Below are 14,482 nucleotides of genomic sequence, written 5' to 3'. Positions count from 1 at the left end.
CTATTGCTGGCAGGATCCAGATGAATTGAATCGCGGTGCAGGCTGGAGCTATGGAGGGCTCGCCACCGGAAGATGAGCCAAAGCTCTAATTTCTATCTATTTTTAATTGCCTTGCCTTAAATTTGCATTTTTATGCAATTGGATTAAAGGATCCAACTCATTTCTCCAGGCGACTCCTCCATTACATCTGATGCTCTGGAAACCTGTGCGAGTGACAGAACCAGCCTCCCCTGTACACATACAAAAGGTACAGAACCACTTACTAAAGAATTTGCCAGAGGGCATTGTTGAAGCATCTTTGAACGATGTCCTACCACCACCAACACCTCAAAAGAAAAACCCAGTGCAGAAAGATCTTCCCACCCCAAATCAGCATAGCATGCAGAGGCAGTTTTAGGGCAGCATGTCTGATTTCCCTGCACTGGGTGCCAAATGGAGAGGGCATCCAGGAAACACTTGCCCAGCTACAGGAAGGAGGTGTGAGGGCTCAGACAGGGTCCTAGAGTCCTCTTGCCTCCTTCCCAAAACCTTGTTAGCACTTGCTCCTCTGAGAAGGAGGTGGGAGGGCTCTAGGACCCTGCAGAAGCTCTCGTGCCTCCTTCCCAAAGCTCAGCACTGCATGAGGCTATGGGGAGGTGCCAAATTTTGGTCCAGCTCAGGGTACCATAGTACCAAAGTCCACCCATGTGTCAGTAGATGCTGTAAGCACTCTGGCTTCAGTCCAAAGAGTTCCAAAAGGAAGGAGGAAATCTTAAGCTACAAGATGTCATTTCCCAGGGTAGCACTTCAGTATATCAGGGATTGCCTCCCCAGCTGGAAGCAGCAATGCTTTTGAGTACCAGTTGCTGGAACCCACAGGAAGGGAGAGGGTTCTTCTGCTCAGGTCTTGCTTGTGTGTCACTGTGGCCACAGTGAGAACAGGGTGCTGGACTAGATGGGCCACTGGCCTGATCCAGCAGGATCTTCTTGTGTTGTTATGTAATAGCAGGGGTGGGGGACATCTTTCAGCCCAAGGGCCACATATCCTTCCAGAGGCCACAGATCAGCAGCAAAAGTCAGACTCCAGAGTGGGTTGGGTTAGGACAGCAGCTTAACTTAGTCAAGATCCAGCCCAGCCTCTTTTTGCAGGCATTGATGCAAGGATTTGTTGTTGCTGTTTTCATCATCATCAGGGCTGGCAACTTGGGAGGTGGACTAGCCACTCACTGGGGTTTTCAGACAGCCCAAACACCATAGGGATAATATATAAGATCAAACTGAACCTGACCCTACTGGTCTTGGAAGCTGAAATGTGCCTTCTGGCCATCAGCAGCTGCTGCAGGAGAGAGGACCAGAAATGAGGTTCAAAGGCTGCCCTAGTGATGCAGACAATAAGGTCTCTTCCCTCTCCTGACAACACACACACAAAGAGAACTGTATTCCAGAGTCCAGATTATTCAGGGAAGTGCCACAGGAGTTGCATGCCAGAAGTCTTATATTAAGTCCCTAGTATTTCCTGGCAGGGCTGGGAAACACTCTTCCCTGAAATCTGAAATCCTGGACAGCCACTTCCAGTCAGAGGGTGCAATATGGATGAGATGGACCACTCCTCTGGCTTATTGTAAGGTAGCTTCCCATGAAATGGCCAACATTTATTTCATATCATTATTAATAATAACACAGCACCATCAGGACACATATTTCCATTTCTGAAGCATAATAGCTCCGTATCAGTACATCATTTCCAGATGGCTATTGTACATCAGTTGACTAGATTTACTAAGACACGACTGTCCACACAATTACATACCATACGTTTAGAAATAAGACTGAGGGGGCTGTAAGGTAAAGGTAAAGGGACCCCTGACCTTTAGGTCCAGTCATTACCAACTCTGGGGTTGCGGCACTCATCTCGCTTTATTGGCCAAGGGAGCCGGCGTACAGCTTCTGGGTCATGTGGCCAGCATGACTAAGTTGCTTCTGATGAATCAGAGCAGCGCACAGAAACGCCGTTTACCTTCCCACTGGAGCAGTACCTATTTATCTACTTGCACTTTGACGTGCTTTTGAACTGCTAGGTTGGCAGGAGCAGGGACCAAGCAACGGGAGCTCACCCCGTCGTGGGATTCGAACCGCCGACCTTCTGATTGGCAGGTCCTAGGCTCTGTGGTTTAACCCACAGCACCACCCGCATCCCTGGGGGGGTTGTAGGGGTGTTGAATTCAGGATTCAAAGGGGCCATCGACATCTTTGCACACCAGAGCAACATTTGACACAACCCATGCACATTGAAACAGCCCTGGGTAGAAGCACTTTCAATTTTGCACAGAATGTTTAGTCTCCCGGCCTTAAAATTTGGGGTTCCTCTCGATAGTCATTTGGTTGGAATGTCCTAAGACAGAGTCCCCAGAAACCTCCTCCTCAGCTTTGAACAATCCAAGAGTGACAGTTTCCAACAAATCCTCTGCGCCTCCCTCTCCCCACCCCCCCCCCCAAAAAAAGAAATCTTTTCAAAGTGCTGTGAGTAAATGTTTCAAAAGAGAAACACAGGCTAGAGAAAGGAAAGTGCATTAAAAACATGTTGTGATAAGGAACAGACAACTTCATTTAATATTTTAGCACACTTTTCTCATGAAACCGCTCTTTTAATATTTATAAACACAAATACAATGTTGATGTTTTGCAAGCTTTCTCTGTGTCATAGCATTGCACTTTCCATCCTGTCTTCAGACTCCAGGGTTTGTGATGTCGGATTCTCCAGCTAAAACTAGGATACCAATAAATGCGCCAGCACAGACTTTTTGACTCAAGTGGGAGGAAGTCAGTGGCTCCTATTTGCCCTAATGGAGCTCCAGCCAGATCTATACCACAGGTGCAAAACCCATTCCTGGTGCTGAAGTAAGATTTGGCAATCATGCAAGAAGCTAGGTTAAAAGGAGGCAGATCAATGGTCCACCTAGCTCAGTATTGTCTGCACTGACTGGTAGCTGCTCTTTGGGGTTGAACCTGGGGCCTTCTGTGTGTAAAGCATGTGCTCTAACACTAAGCTACAGCTCTCCCCTGATTGGCTTCTGCAGATCATGGAATGGGTAGATGCCATCTTGGTTTCTCCTAGCTCTCTGCTTGACTGCGGCCTCTGGCTCAGCCCTACCTATTTAGGAATGATATGCTTTCACCTTGAAGTGCTATCACATCATGTTTTTGAGGGAACAACATGCAGCCTTTCCATCTACCCTAGAGAAGCAGAGTTGAGAACTCAAGTGGAAAATGAAGGACCCATCAAAAGGATGGACGTCCCTCATCCTAATGTGAATGACCCACAGAGTTCATTCCGTGCCACAACCATCAGCTTTTGAAGATGATTGGACAAATTAATTGAAGATAGATCTCTAGGCAGCTAGGCAACTGGGTCTCACACACACAGAAAGCGGGAATAGACATCCGATTACCAGACATTAGGAGAAAACAACAGGAGATAACCATTTCCAGCATGCCACATTTCAGAGTTGGATGTCCACTGCTGGAGGCAATAGTATACTGGATCAGGGAGCTATCAAAACTATGGCCTTGCCTTCCAAGCAGAAGGTCCCAGCTTGAATCCCAGCATCTCCAGGTAGGGATGGGAGAGCCTGGAGAGCCATTGTCATTGTGGATGATACTGAGCTAGATGAACCAATGGTCTGACTCAGTGTAAGGCAGCTCCTGTCAATCTCCTAATCCCCCTTAATGGCTCATCACCCATAAATTCTAACACTTGCTGGGTCCAAGGATTAGAGGTGTCTGGCACGCAGGTTAGCACCCCGAACACATAACAGTCTCTATTTATTTATTTATTGCATTTACATTCCAGCTTTTTTTTTTAAGGAGCTCAAGGTGCAGCACGTGGCTCTCCCCCTACTCATGCAATCACCGCAACGACCCTGTGAGGTAGGTTAGGCCAAGAGGCAGCGACTAGTCCTCAATGTCACCCTCAATGTCACTCTTGCAGGTTCTAGTCCACTGCACCACACCAGCTCTCTTTATAGCTCAGCCCAGTTGATGTCAGTCTGATCCAACAAGGCAAATCTTACTTTATTGTCCCAAGGCACAAATGTGGGAGCACAGCTGTAAAAATATGGAAGAAGCATTTTTTTTAAAGGGCTCGTGCAAGAAGTCTTAAGTTATTATTCACTGTTGAAATATAATGATCCGCCAAGCTGCTTAGCAATCAAATTTAGAGCACTGCCCACCTGTTTTTATAGATGAAATTAAACCCACTATTCTAAGGTGGAAGGAGGGAGAGCTCTTCCTCCATTAGTTGGAAAAGACACTTGAAACCCCCTTTGGTCTATAATTGGAAACTTCCTGTACATTAAAGATATGTTAACGTGCAAGCGTTGGTGGCAAATAACCTAAGCAGGAATCATCCTAATTGGAATCAGGACAAATCTACCTAGGAATTCAAGCTTTCAAGCCTGTGTCGTCCCAGGAGTGTGACGCCTTCAGAGATTACTTATGCAGTACAGACATTTGGATGTGTGTATTTGCATGTTTCAAATGTATATGTTTGTGGTATAACATCAAATCTTAGGGAATGGTTATGAAAATGCAATGGTCTGACCAAAAATAGTCATCTTGAGTCTCCCGTGTTGTCCCAATTAATAGATTTTTAAACCATTACTCCTGGCGAAATTATCATTTTATTTCCTACTTCTAAATCAGGTTTAAATATTTGCTACCTCTGAATTACAATTGTTGCCTCCAAACACAGCTAATTGGAAAAGCTCCTATTATCAGATTCACCTCTTCTTGAAGTTTCATACAGTGAAGATTAGACAATGCTTAACATACTCAAACATTCTGAAACATACTGAAAATACTTCAGTAAATAGTGAAATTAACAATATAAAATCTTTAGGGTTTGCTTAGAGGATTTGGCTGGGCATTGTTGTTTTTCTTAAAGCCACATAAATTAACACTGTGATTCCCTTATATATCCCACAATGCTCCACATCAAGAAGCAAACAGAAACTGAATGATTACCCCAAAGTGTGCTAGATGAACTGGAAAAAGTCTATTCAAACAAAGCTCATTAGTTTTGATACCTCCAGGGCTATGACAAATTAAGCGGCTGGTGAATATGCTTGCAGACAAAAGGATGATGCAAAAAAACCCAGCGCTTGTGCTAGGCACCGTGTCAATAAATTCGCTGGGGGGGGGGAGGTTAAAAAATACTATGGGGTGGGGGCTAAAATGGAATCCATTTAAGGAGCATGGATAAAATAGATCATTCCTTCATTTCCGATAACATTTATGAATGAGGCCGGTTAGCTACTTTGGTGAGCTACTTTGACAGGTGCAGCTTGACCCCATGGAGGAAGCTGAGATCATTTTTAAAAGCCAAGAAGCTAATTGAACAAGAGGTAGTCAAGAGGGCAGCATGAATTAATGGAGGTGGGGGATTCTGCAGAGGGTGTGATGAGTAAGGTTCACTACTAACTTCTAGATAAGAAGTGGGGAACTTCAGGCTTGGAGGCCAAATGCAACCCTCCAAGACTTTCTACATGACCCTTGCGACTGTCCCTCAAGGCACGCACTCTCCCCCGCCACACCCCTTGCTGGTCTTTGTACATTTGTACATTTTTGTCTTGCTAGAATACACCCTTGAACATGGGTATTGCTTCCTTGGAGGAATGATAGCGAGATGTGTGTTAGTGCGTGCAGAAACTAGCTTACTTTGCAGATGTGCGTTCATGGCTCCACCCACTATTCCTCTGGTTCCACACATGACTGGCATGTGCCCCTGGTGGGTTGCGCAGAAGGGAATGTAGCCCTCATCTAGAAAAAGTTTCACCATTCCAGACCATTCTCAAAACTTGGGTCACCAGATATTATTAGACCACAACCTGCACCATCTCTGGTCTGCATGGTTAATGGTCATGGATGAAGGGGGTTGTCCTCCAACCTAAGGTTGCCAAAGGCCACTCTAGACACTGAGGTCCTTTCAACAATGCTTCTCTATGGTTTTTCCATATTGCTGCCATGGGGACATTTGAAATTACAAGCGCTAGAACCCATATGACAACAACCCTTTTCTCCCCTATGCAACTCTCCTGAAAATCATGCTTCAGGAATGTTTCCAATCCCATTTGCAAAGCACATCTAAGACCACCTCAAAAAGTGCCAAAAGTCAAATGACTTTCACTTTTTGTCACATTTTACCCACCTACCCACCATCTTTGTTTTTGTGTTTGTTTCTTTTTTGTTTGTTTTTTTTAAAAAGGTCCATTGGAAAGGAGAGTCTTGAGACAGCCCTAATACATTTTCTAAAATACAATCAAACAAAATATATACCAAGAAATGGCCCCTAGTCTTGCACGAAGTGTTTAACAGCTGGGTCAAAGCAGTTTGACTCTGGTCACAGCTTTTTCTGGGTGACCACTCTGCTCATCTTTTCCCAACCAAAAATTTAAGCCTGTAGGAGGAATGTGTTGGGAGAAAAGGGAATATCCTAACTATTATCTATTAGACACTGTTGCTGGCTAATCCAGCAACAGGAATATGCACCGAGATTCATGGACATCGGAAGGGTAATGAGAAGGCCACAGTTCAGCACTGCGGACAGCTCCTTGGAGACAGGTAGGTTAGCAACAACTAAACCTCTCTCAATTTGAGCATGTCAGTTTCCAACACCTCCCCATAGTGTTGTGGCTGCTTCTTCCTTTTTACAACAGAAGGTATCCCAGGTTAATAGATGAGCCAATTCTACTGCATTATAACAAAAGTTTCAAGCATACACACACAGTTTCCACAACAGAGCAAGACTGGAAATGTCGAGAGAATCTGAAACAGTGCATGCATATTTATGCAATCTCCTCTCTTGGACACATCTGCCTTTGGACAATTGCTGCATGATCTGAACTTGCTCGACAAAGATAAGATGGTGTGTGGAGACTGTGTTAGACATTGCAACTGAAGTTCACCTTCAGAGTGGTGACGCTTCTTTCCCCTTTTTGTCTTTCTAGGGTTTTTTTCTAAAAGCCACATAAAGATAGTGTCAGTGCCTCTGATACTGCCAAATCAGAAAGTGCCTTGCAGAAAAGATCTACAGAGGAGAGGCCTGTCAGATGGAGGCTGATACTGGTGTTTCTTTCTGTGCATGCGCGCACGAACGCACAAACACACACACACACAATCTTAACATGAATAAAGATTAACAAGAAAAATAGAGACAGATCTTCAACTTACTTAGGGAAAGAAGAAATTACTGTGTCAGTTGCCTGCATGGAGAAAACACAGTGTCAAGATTTGCACGCATGACTCCATGTGACAATTTTACACGCTCCCCGTTGTGACACTGCTCCGTCATTCAGCCAGATGCTTTGAAGAAGCAGGGAGCAGTGCACCTCCAGTTGTTTATAAGTAGTGCTGCTGGGCTCCTTAGCACATGCATGCAACCTCAGGTGTATAGAAAAGTTGTTGCTGGTAGATGTCTTTGAGCATGAGGATTCTGAACAACACTGGGCTATGCTGATTAAATGCCTCCGGGAAGATTAACAATGTCAAGATGGTTGGTGTTCCTCAAGATGGCTCCAAGGAGGAGACATAGCTCAGTGGTAAAGCACATGTTCTGCATGGAAAATGCAGTGCAGATCACAGCAGCTGGCCTGTAGTCCTCTAGATGTTCTAGTGCTATGACAGAAGGCCCTTCATCTATCCCAGTATAAGTATGCATCCCAAGCCCATGTTCACATTTGTAATCAATTTCTGCAAGATTATACCAATTGCACAGTTATTTGGCACGATGGTGATAACAGTATTCAGAGGTCAGTATTTGTTTTGTTTTATTATAGAAGCTTTATTGCCCATCCTCTACCATAAGGCACCAGGGCAGATTACAGCAGCACAATATACAATTATAAAAACAGAGATAACTGGTTAAAATGGTAAAAACAAAGCAAAAGATTGACACAAAAGATAAACACCCTAGTATAGATATTGCAGGATTGGTCAACACACCTAGCTGAGGATTGCCATCCCATAGTAGAGGGAACAGATGTATGCACTCATCCCAATGTGTGTATAAAGGCAGGGGATAGCCAACATAGTGCCCTTTGTATGCTACAGTTCCCATCAGCCCCAGCCAGCATTGCCTGCAGCCAGGGATGATGAAAGGTGTGGTACCACAGCATCTTGAAGGCATCACATGGAGGCCAATTTGCAAAATCATTCTGCAAGTTAAAAAGAGGGAGTAAATCACACGATTCAAGGCAAGGGTCAACCAGGTGTACATGCGACCAGATTCCTTCTGTTATGGAGTTATGGAGAGGTAGAGCCCATGGAGAGCTGTTTGAAAAGCTGAAGGTGAGGCACCTGCCTTCATTTTTAGTCTGCCTTTGCTTTGGTTCTGAAACTGCTTTGGATGATGAGGATTTCTTTATGATGCAGTGCTGAAGACTTGGTGGGAGGAAGGATCTAACACAGACACGTCCAACTCCCAAGAGACTGGGATCTACTCCCAGTATAAAAAAACTGGGATGGGGTGGGTGGGTGGGTGGAAGAGGAGGGTTGCCCAGATTTGTTGAGCTTTTTGGGGGGGTGATCTACCAGGAACAGCCAGGGATCTACTGGTAGATCACGATCTACTGGTTGAACATGTCTGACACTTGGGAAATATAAGTGCTAGTATGAGGAGAAAGACAAGAGGAACTTTTTCAGTCAATAGTTAGACCTCCAGATGAGAGCTAAATTTAAAGGGCAGTGCCTGGACAATGTGCCCTTTGGGTATCCCCATCACCATCTTAGGTTCCCTCCTCAGTACACCGACCAGGCATCCATGAGGGCAAGTGATGGCACACAACTGGGAGAGCAGCCACAGCTACGACTGTTTCCATTCCCCCATAATATCTCTAAGCCCTAACACAATGGAGCCTAGATGCAATCTTCTTTTTAAAAAAGGAAAGGGGTGCTGACAACTGGCATCAACCCAGTGGGCCTTCCCAGAGGCCATAATAATAATAATTCCCCAGCCACTCTGGGCGGCTTCCACCAAAGATTAAAAATACATTAAAACGTCACACATTAAAAGCTTCCCTAAACAGGGCTGCCTTCAGATGTCTTCTGAATGTCAGGTAGTTGTTTATCTCTTTGACATCTGATGGGAGGGTGTTCCACAGGGTGGACACCACTACCGAGAAGGCCTTCTGCCTGATTCCCTGTAACTTCGTTTCTCACAGTGAGGGAACTGCCAGAAGGCCCTCAGCACTGGACCTCAGTGTCCAGGCAGAACGATGGGGGTGGAGACGCTCCTTCAGGTATACTGGACCGAGGCCATTTAGGGCTTTAAAGGTCAGCACCAACACTTTGAATTGTGCTCGGAAATGTACTGGGAGCCAATGTAGGCCTTTCAGGACCGGTGTTATGTGGTCTTGGCGGCCGCTCCCAATCACCAGTCTAGCTGCCGCATTCTGGATTAGTTGTAGTTTCCGGGTCACCTTGAAAGGTAGCCCCACGTAGAGCGCATTGCAGTAGTCCATAAGAAGCACTCTTGCTGGATCAGACTAAAAGGGGCCCATCTAGTCCATCATCCTGTTCTTACAGCAGCCAACTAGATGCCTGTGGGAAGCTCTCAAAAAAGAACCTGATTCCAAGAATACTCTTGTGATTTCAAGCATCTGGCAATGGAGACAGGAGACAGCTGCATTTCTTCATGCTTGGATTCTCTTTCAAAGCCATCCAAGCTGGTGACCAGCACTGCCTCATGTATCCCTCCATTTAACTCCACACTGTGTGAAGAATGACATTCTTTCGCCTGCCCTGAATCTTCCCAAATTCTGCGTCAATGGATATCCCCAAGTTCTAGTATTAGGAGAGAGGCAGGAAACCTTATCACTAGCCATTTTCTCCAACCTACACATAATTTTATGCATTTCTTCCATGCCCTGCCTTGCTCACCTTCATTTCGCCCTAAACTAAAAAAAAAAAAAAAACCCAAATGTTGTAAGCTTTCTTCATATGGAAGTTGCTCCATCCCTTTGATTGTGTTGTTTGCTCAGCCTGCTTCGCTAAGCACTGACACCCAGGGCTTGTACAAAGGCAATATAATTGAGAAACAAAAGAAGGTGTAATCCTGCTTCCCAGCACCCAGAGAAGTATATGACTGACTGTGGATAGCAAGAGAATTCTGGACAAGTTGGACTTGGTCGTGCAGCCCAAGATAAAATTTCTTGTTTCCTTAGTGCCTGAACTATCATTTGAATATATATTCCTGACTTGGACTCTCTCCTATAACCAGAATCATGGTTTGTGTTGTATTTCTTTCAGCATGGCACATAATTGCAAAAAGATCCAGGTTTAACACATCCCATTAATGTGTGCTTTGGAAACCTGAAGCCATTTTGTGTGCAAACACTGCAGAAAGTAGAATTTTTTGGTTCACTGGCTCTAATGTCTCACTATTGGTTAAACAGCCAGATTTAAATTATACATGCCCTTTCCTCCATTTCTCCATATACATATTTTAAACACAAAAGAGAAATGATATTGCTTTAAAAGTGTGCACTCTCTATAAGTCAGCAAAGGGCCACGTAGGTCCGATAACCTGACAAAAATCAGAATGAATTTAAAAAAACAACAACAACACTGGGGGCACAAACCAGCTGAAGGCAGGTATCGTTATGTCCCATTCATTTGAATAGGAGAATTGAGCATGTTGCTCAAATATCTCTCATTGGATCCGATGGGGTGTGGAAGTGCTTAACTTGGACAAGATCAACACCATCACTAGTGTTGCATTCTGCTGCTCAGACAACTCAAGAAACCGAGTTTTTAAAAGAACATCAACAGGGACAGTCCTATACATGTCTACTCATCACTAAGTCCCAGTGGGTTCAATTAACTCAGAGGACTGGTGCTAGGAACACAGCGCTCTGGGATTGCCTCAGTGAGAAAGAATCTGAGATTGAGTTCTGTAGAGGAGGAGGAGGAGCATCTTAATCGTTTAACCCTGAAAGGTGCCACTATAATTTAAGGGACCCAGTCCTCTTCAGGCATCTCTTGCTGTGATGGAGTGGGGTTCTCCAGTGATGGCTGTGCCATATCTTCAGTGGCATAGGCCTAGTAGACTCATCTGAGAGCAGCACTTCTGGGGCTGGCTTGCAGAGCAGTGTAAATATCAACCCTTCTTCCCAGAGAACTCTGGAAATGGTAGCTTTCTGAGGAGAAGGCGGGAAGCCCTGACTATTTCAAGTGGCATGATACTGATTTAAGTGTCTCAAAGAGATGGGGCCCCAAGTCACAACTGTTGCTCCATACGCCCCATACGCATGTGGCCCCTGAAAGGTTGTCTATGAGAGAATGCGGCCCCTGGGGTGACAAAGGTTCCCTACCCCTGGCAAAGAGGAAAGATGGGTTGTTTGTTAAACCACTCTGGGAACTGTAGCCCAGATGGGGTCAAGCTGCAGCAGGTAGTTATACCCTGGTGTAAAAGAAAATACTTTTTGAACAAAACCTGGGCACATCAAAAGGTTTTAACCTGGTGCCTAAAAGAGAAGGATGAAAGCACCAGGTGAGCCTCTCAACAGGATCCAACAACAAGATGCTACAACCGAAAGGAGCCCTGTCACCACCTGTGTGGTGGGTGCAGAAGAGGACCTCCCCAGCAAATCCTTTAGGTAACCTGGTCTCATCGGAACGATGGTTTTTGAACAGGCTCCTTCATGCTGAATTAATGCACCACAAAATTATGCACCTGAAATGCAACTCAGTTTTCCAAAGTGGTCTGCCCTGTGCTGGTGAATTCTCAAGCGCAGGAGATCATGATGACAGCTTCTACAGTCATAAGCCCAAAGAGAGTCCAGAAAGGCAGGCAGCTTACACACATTGAGCAGCCATACGTGATACCCAGATGATAAATCATAGAATGGTGAGCCAGGAAAGGGTAGAGTAGTGGTTATTCACATGTCACAGTGGTGCTGGAGAAACTTAGGGTCACATCCCGAATCAACCTTGTGGTCCTTTGCAGAGTTTCCTGGGAGCAAGCTGCACCCAGCTCCATGGTGCTTGCTTCAGACTGCAAAGGTTCATCTTGTAAAACACATTCAGCCTTAACAACAGATCTTCAGCCAGCTGAAATACAACCTTCAGCTTTCAATTAGGAAGACAGACAATCCTGCATAGAAACCTTGCCATGTTAAAATGCTTGCATGAAGTGGGAACCCCTGTCGAAAAGCGACACGCAGTTTCTGCTTGCCTGTTTCCCCTCATTCTCTGACTTCCTCTGTGCTAATCTCTCACAAACTTGAAAGCCTCGGTATCGCCTCATTTGGTGGCCAGAGCGAGGGAAGTCCATCAATGACTCCCAGAGTCTAACATGTTCCTGCCTCCTATTATATCCTTGCCTCTATACCATTGGCAAGGGGAGTGCTGCTCGTTCAAGGAACAAGGGCATCTTGGATGCGTGTGAATCCCTTGCTTTAAAATAAAATAAAATCCTGGCTTAGGTAGGTTTAGAATGAGGGTGTAAATCTGTTTCAACCCAAGTACTCAAGACTAGCCAGCTGGAAAGCTGGAAAGGCTTGCTCTGGTTTCAGAGAACACTTAACAGATTTTTATAAATGGGGTCAAATAATTAGAGAATTTTATGGGCTGGCTTCCAGTATACTTTTTGATGAAATAAAGTCCTTTGTAATTAGCTCTGTGACACATTGATTTTGCTTATTGGGGAGAGATAGTAAATTGAAAAGTAGAATTTGTTGTAAAGGGAGGGAAAGATTTCTCTTTGCCCCCATCTCAGCCCCACACTGGAAAGAGCATTTTGCTCTTCGTGGCTGGAATTAGCTTCAAGGAATCTAGTTTTGAAACCTTTTCCTTTCCTTTCCTTTCCTTTCCTTTCCTTTCCTTTCCTTGCAAACATTTCACCACCTTCCCATAAAAGGAAATTACCCCACTGTTTCTGCTATATCCTGTACTTACCTTAAACAACAAGATGGTGAGGTTAATTCTAATGAAGGCAAAAGAGACCTTTTAAAAAAAATGAATGCACATTGCAACTGATTATGAACTGAAAGGAACACAATTTTAAGATCCTGCAACTCCAGTGATGATCACTCTAAAATAGATTTACAGCAGAACACAGTTAGATCTTTGGACTTCAGTTATAATTTTCCATTTTGTAATTTAATACTCCTTTAGTTTATATTTGCACATTAAAATATAGCACCTAAAAGTCCATCATTAAATACTTTTAATAAGTGCAATAAATAAGTTTTACAGCGCACATAAATCTAACGCAAAATGCGGCATAAATTGTTAATCTTACACTTTTTTCTCATTAATTGCAATACATAAACATATGTTTTGTGCAAAGATATTTATGGCAAAATAAGTATAATAAATACAGCTTACCGCATGTATTAATCTTAATAGTTACAAGCTGTTAATCTTATATATTAGGTAATAATTTCCAATAAATAATTGTTTATTATCTTGATATTTGCTTGTCTTGGGTTTTAGCAATATGCAATAAAGAAATGCAATTTTGAATAATTTGATTGTGAGACTGCTGGGAAAATACTGTAAGTTCTAATTAGCTGAGGGAGGGTTTTTGTTCAGTAGATAAACTATAGAGATAGAATTCAATAACGAAAACATGCATTATTGCTACCATAAATTATTTAAAAAGTTAACTTTTGAATTCCAGCAATAAGAGGTCTTCGGAACTCAAAAACGTGAAATTAGTGAAATGCTCTTCAGTGTGTCTTTATCACTGCAATGTGCGAAAACCTTGGGACGGAAGACAAGAAATATGCCAACTCCTCCACAGAAGCCCTTTGTAACAATCGTAGAAATGGAATCCGAGTGCATTCTCCACACCAGAGGAGCGGACAGGCTTGAACAGGGATGTGCACAAGGCAATCAACCAAACCTCTTCCTTTCCTGCAAACGTTTTTCTACAGAGAGCTCCCCTCCTCCATCTTATTTGCTGAACTGCGATTGCTCATTTTTATCTAAAGGGTAGTAACTTCTAGCGAACACTGGCTTAATGCTTCTTTAGCACATGCAATGAAGAAAAGTTGGCATGGTTTCGTAATAAGACTCCTGGGAGCAATGCAAAAAAGGGTGCTGGCAGTCACCATGAAGTTGGTACTGTAAGTGCCACACTTTTAACCCGTGCTTTTCTTCTAAGGGAAAAATAAGGTGCCAGGAGGGGTGGAGGGGTAGGACCCTAAAAAACCTGAACAAGAACTGAAAGATTCTAAAAAAGAAAATGGGAAACAGGCACAAGCTGGCATCTAATGGAACTTTGTCTGACAAGAAATTACCTTTCAAGCTTTTAAAAACGGCAAACATTTTTCTTTTTCTTTTTTTAACACATAGCAAACGTTCACCTAAATTAGGGGGCAATGTGTTCTTGGCCCTGATTTCTAAAATGGGTCATTTCTAGTGGATTCTCAGCAAAGAGATTGAAGATCTGAACCGGGGAAGCATACATTCAGAGCCAAGTTTCACAATTTGGTTTTGAACG

The sequence above is a fragment of the Podarcis tiliguerta genome (assembly GCF_965153285.1).
Source record: "Podarcis tiliguerta genome assembly, chromosome: 8".
Classification (NCBI taxonomy): Eukaryota; Metazoa; Chordata; class Lepidosauria; order Squamata; family Lacertidae; genus Podarcis; species Podarcis tiliguerta.
The sequence above is the reverse complement of the archived record's forward strand: the minus strand, read 5'-3'. Positions refer to the sequence as shown.